The following is a 6,049-nucleotide window of genomic DNA, read 5'->3' as shown; positions in this document are numbered from 1 at the left end:
TTTAATTAATAATATAGGCAAGCAATTTTATTAAATACTTGACACAATTTTTAATATAATTTATGCAACTAACAAAGTTAAACATTAAAATTATCTAGTTATTTCTTTTTGCTTACTAATTTCGAAGGTAGTGCATTAGTTGCCTACATTTTCCAGTAATCTATTGTTACTATGCATACAAATACTACTTACTTATACTACAAGTTATAAACAATTTCCAAAGTAATTTGTACAGATTTACATACTTAATCCTAAGCTAAGAACATTTTCTAGTTACTATACGAAGCTCATCAAGCATTTTCACTTTGTTTTGTAGCATACTTTTCAGGGCAAAACCTTTATGGAGGAAACTCTATTACAACATTGACATATTGATGAGTCTTTTAAATTAAAAAGTGATTATCAAAGTGTTTAATACAGCATACAATACAATAAACATATTCAATTATTATAAGAAATGTTTAATTTAACAAAATAATACAATTCAAATTTATGAGCAAGATAGGAAAGTAGACGAAATAATACATTGTCTGTACTTCAGTTAGATGTGTATTTTTTATTTTGAAAATACTTATTTTTAATGTTTACTGTGAAAGTGAAAGAATTAAGATTTCCCGAGTATTTTAATTCTCTTATAAAATATATGTATTTGTTATTTTTCATCTTTAAAAGAAATTACTATAAATTCTAATTGTCTTATAAAAAATGTTTATTCGTTATTTGTCTACTTTCAAACAAAAGTCTAAAAAATCAAATAGGAAAATTGTTTTGTCAACTTTTTTAACAATTTTCAAATTTATATTTATATTGATTTGTAATTAAATTTTGTATAGAAATCACTATAAAAATAAGTTTACACTAATGTTTTTAAAATACTGTTAATATCGCTAAAGTTTATAAAATATATTTTATACATATATTTTTATTGCGATTTAAGAATCTATATTCAAGAATCTATATTTATTTCGAAATTCTAACAGCAACAAAAAATAGCAATTGTTGTGCTTTCATTGCGATCATAAATTTATAAAATTCACAAAACTAAAAAGTGGTTAAGATTCCATTCGTAAAAATTGTTCAGTATATTTTTGTTTATTTTCTTTATGAAATAACCTTTAATGTCAAAGGTATTTAAAATATTATTAATATCGATAAAACTAATAAGCCATTTTCAAATCTATTCGTAGAAATATTTTGAATATAGTATATTTGTGATTCCATGTAGAAACTATATTTATTTCAAAATTTTAACAACAGAAATTTAACAATTTCTCTATGTAATGAAACTTTACAGTAAGGTATTTAAGATATTGTTAATATCGATAAAGCTAATAAGCTATTATGAATGGTTTAGTATATTTGAGTGCATTTATTGCATGCATCGGTCTGTTGTTGGACGGTGTTGGGAGTCAAATCAAATTGGTAACATATGGTTGGGAAAGTATAGAAAGTAAGAGGGCATAAGGCCACGACATCTAGGGACTAAAAAGGCTGAGAACAAAACACAAGGCACAGCTCATGTATGTGTGTGTGTGTGTGAGTGCATGTGTATGTGTGTGTGTGTGTTGCCTGACTGTGACTGTCATGTGCCACAAACCCACTAAACTAATGAAAAATGTGAAGCGACGGCACAAAAGGAAGCGCAATTTTTGCACACACACACACACAGCCTAAGGAGGAGTTGTGTGGAGAGGGGAAAGGAGTAGAGAATGAGGCATAGGCAGAGAGAGAGAGAGAGAGAGAGAGAGAGAGAGAGAGCGAGTTCGTCGGCCATATGCAAAAAGCGGCACAACGAAATGTTAATTCCGTAATACTTTAAATGCGGCAGGCATCGAATGACATTTGCACTTTTGCTGCCACACGGTGCGCACAGTGGGGCCACTGGAACGAATACTAACTACACACACACACATACAGCGACGTGCCATGCAAGTGAAAGCGTAGTCTGTGTGTGTGTGTGTTTGTGTGTGCTAATATATATTTGTTGGTTGAAATATATATAACACACAGTAGGTGCAAAAACAGGCACAGGAATTGCACGTGCATGCACGAGACACGAATAGCTGACAGTGCGAGAGACAAAAGGCGAGTGTGCGAGGCGTGGAGAGGGGAGAGGGGAGGGTAAAGGTAACTGGTAAGGGGAAACAGAGCAAGCTGACCGCAACACAAAATACAATACAAAAGCAGCAAAAGGACTAACAAACTACAAACAGAGAGTGGAGAGCGAAGAGGGGAAGAAGGTTCGAGGGGAAGAAGGTACGAAGGGGTCGCATCACGCAGTAATATTTATAACAAAAGAAACTGAGCAAAAGCGAGGCGCAACCCCAACAACATGGCCATGGGGTCAGTTCGCACCTTTATGCTTCGTGTGTCTGTGTTTGTGTGTGTTTTGGCCTTTAACAAAGTACGAGTGTGTGTGTGTGCAGTTCGCTTACAATGACAGCGAATGCTACAATAGAATATGACATGTAGGCGATAAAATTATGCCTACAGCTGAAAGGTAACCTCCGGCTAGAACACACACAAATTCACACACAAGGTAAATGATACCCCGACCTGCGGCAGCCTTCGAGCCTTCGAGCCTGACTCTGAATGCCGGAATCAACTTCAACTACAAGTCGGAATCTAGCTAAAAGGTGAGCAATTGGTGTTAGTTTTGGTCACACACACACACACATACACTTGCACACTTCTTGGTGCAAACATTGAGAGCCACAAATGCCGTTGCGGCAGTTGTGCTAATTTGTTTGTTTGCCGTTATCATTCCTTGTGTGCCCTGGACCTGAAGCTAAAGCTGGGTCACCATTGTCACAATGCCACAAAAGCAACAGAGACAAAGCATAGCATATATAGACAGAGACAGACTGAGAGAGAAAGACAGAGAAAGAGAGAGAGAGAGAGAGACACAGACACACAAAGAGAGAAACGCGTGTGCAAAAGGGCCGAAAGAGCAGCAAACTAGATACACCAAAGAACATAGAACATAGCAGCAGAGGTCAGATGGGAATAACGCTTTGCCGCTTAAATCGTTTTAAGCCTTCAGACCATCTCGCTCCTCTCTTCCCTCTTCACTCCCCACTTCTTTCCTAAACACTCACAAACAGAGTCAGAGACAGAGTGTGACAATGGTCCAATTGATTTCAGTTGACTTTTGCAGTCTGGAGTTAGAGTTGCAAATGCTTCAAACGTTCTCTCTGCCATCATCATCATCGCCATCATCATCAACATCGTTTGCTTCATCATCAGCAGTCCTCATCGGAGTACAGACAGCATTTTCGAATAGTTTGCCCTTTTGAAATTCCTTCGAAATTATGTCTTTTAATCACACAGCATAATCGCCGCATCCATTAACAATTTTCAATCAGTGCATTGCAATCTGTGCACTACAATTCAAACGTGCACTTTATTAGCAGCATTTGTGATAGCCAATAAAAGAATTGCAAATAATCTGACTAATTTGCAAAACATTATTTAAGAGATGAAAACTAATTTATTACAATTACGTTCAAGTCATTTCAAATCTAGTAGGTATATATAGTATAGTCGAGCACACTCGACTGGGAGATACACGAAACCCATTTTCAATAATATCATAATCTAATAATATACCAAAAATATACTGCAAAAATACCGAAATGTACCGAAGGATATATTTGGTATATTGCTATAGTACTATATTCAAAATATACCATACGGTGCAAAAAGTGCAGTATTAATTTAAAAATATACCAACTTAATATACGACAAAAATACTAAAATATACTACATACCATATTTAGTATATTGATATAGAACTATATTCAAAATATACCGAATAGTGCAAAAAAGTTCAGTATTGATTTAAAAATATACCGAATCAATATACGGCAAAAATACTAAAATATACTATATGCCATATTTAGTATAATACTATATTGAAAATAAACCATATTTTGCAAAAAAAAAGTTCAGTATTGATTTAAAAATATACCGAAGTATTATACGACAAAAATACTAAAATATACTATATGCAAGATTTAGTATATTGATATAGAACTATATTCAAAATATACCAAATAGTGCAAAAAATAACAGTATTAATTTAAAAATATAGCGAATTAATATACAGCAAAAATACTAAAATATACTATATGCCATATTTAGTATATTGCTGTAGAACTATATTCAAAATATACCAAATAGTGCAAAAAAGAACAGTATTAATTTAAAAATATAGCGAATTAATATACAGCAAAAATACTAAAATATACTATATGCCATATTTAGTATATTGATATAGAACTATATTCAAAATATACCAAATAGTGCAAAAAAGAACAGTATTAATTTAAAAATATAGCGAATTAATATACAGCAAAAATACTAAAATATACTATATGCCATATTTAGTATATTGATATAGTACTACATTCAAAATATATCATATAGTGCAAGAAAGTGTAGTATTGATTTAAAAATATACCAAATCAATATACGGCAAAATTACTAAAAATATACTATATGCAATATTTAGTATATTGTTATGGTAATACAGTCAAAATATACCATAGTGTGTAAAATATACCGGATTTTATTTAATATTCTTGAATTACTATTATTATTACAACAATTAAATGATACATAATTAACTTTCTTAGGAATTTCCAACTCAGTTTAATAAAAACTTTTTGTTATTATGTCGTTGTTTTTTAGTTAATTAACAAATGCCTAATATATTTAATTATCATACGTGTATGCAATAGCGTAATTTTTAATTATTTTGCTCTAATAGCTGAAAACATTAATAAACCTGCATGAATTTGTGGAAAAAAAGCGGTTAATGAACAACTGTCAAATGCCATTGCCATAGATTCGCAATTGAAAGTAAGTACGTGAAATAAATTAAGTTGATTTCATGCAAAATTAACAGCAGTTAATTAGCAACAATAAAGAAGTTTTACCAATCGCTGAAGAAAAAATCAAATTCATCGTCACCTCAACAAAATGGAAAAAGGAAAAAATTATTGCCTACTTATGAGCGCCAAAGTGAGCTTCAGAACGTCTGTGGCTTGTCTCCATCTTTCAACTGGCATTCCAGTATGCTAACTTTTGCGTCAGTTGACACTACGCGACGCGTTGCTTTGCTTTTGGTTTTGGTGAATGGTGAATGGTGAATGTGCTGTTTATATGCTGCCACTGCTCGAGAATCTCTCCTGCTGCTGCTGCTGCCAGCTTATTTATCGTGTATTTTGTGTTGTAGCGCATATTAATCATAAAGCGGACACGCGTCGCTTTACGCACGTTTGGCGGTTGGCGGATGCGGACGTGGACGTGGACATGGACACGGACGCGGACACGGACGCGGACGGCGACAGCGCCAAGAAGACAAGCCAAACAAGGAGTAGAAGAGGACAAGGCAACCAGCAGCAGTAGGAGCAGACACGATACACAACGACAGCGACGACGACATCGAAACAGAACGTTTCGTTCGTTCTTTCGTTGGTTGGTTGGTTGTAACCCAACTCTTGCCATCATCATCTCTCTTTGCGTCTCGTCGCATCTCGTCTCGTCTTGTCTTGGACTTCTCTCGCATGAGAACTGAGCGTATTAGATTTAAGCGCGTTATAAATGAGCAGCGTATATTTTTGGTTTTGCTACTCTAACTCATAAATCAAAATTTTCGTTTTTGGCATTTTTAAAGGCAACGCAACGAAAGAACTTACTTTCTTACACACACACACACACATACACACACATTTGCCCCAGGCCCAACAGGCGACACACAGAGACAGAGACTGAGAGTGGGAGACACTGTGGCGAAAATAGCCCTTTGGCACATCTCTTCTTCCCCCCTCTCCCTGTCCCTCGCCATCGCCATCTGCATCACCCTCTCCCCACCTTCCCTCTCGCTCTCAACGTCTGCTGACTGCTGTCCATGACGGATGATTGGATTTTATGTTGATTACAAAAATGTGCAAGTCGAATTTGGTTTTTAATTTTTTTTTTCGCTTCTCTTTTTTTTTTTTGGCTTCTCTATGTATGAATGTATATAAATGTACATATCTGTGTC

This window comes from Drosophila nasuta, chromosome X (genome assembly GCF_023558535.2).
Source record: "Drosophila nasuta strain 15112-1781.00 chromosome X, ASM2355853v1, whole genome shotgun sequence".
Lineage (NCBI taxonomy): Eukaryota > Metazoa > Arthropoda > Insecta > Diptera > Drosophilidae > Drosophila > Drosophila nasuta.
This window is presented reverse-complemented; position numbering follows the sequence as displayed.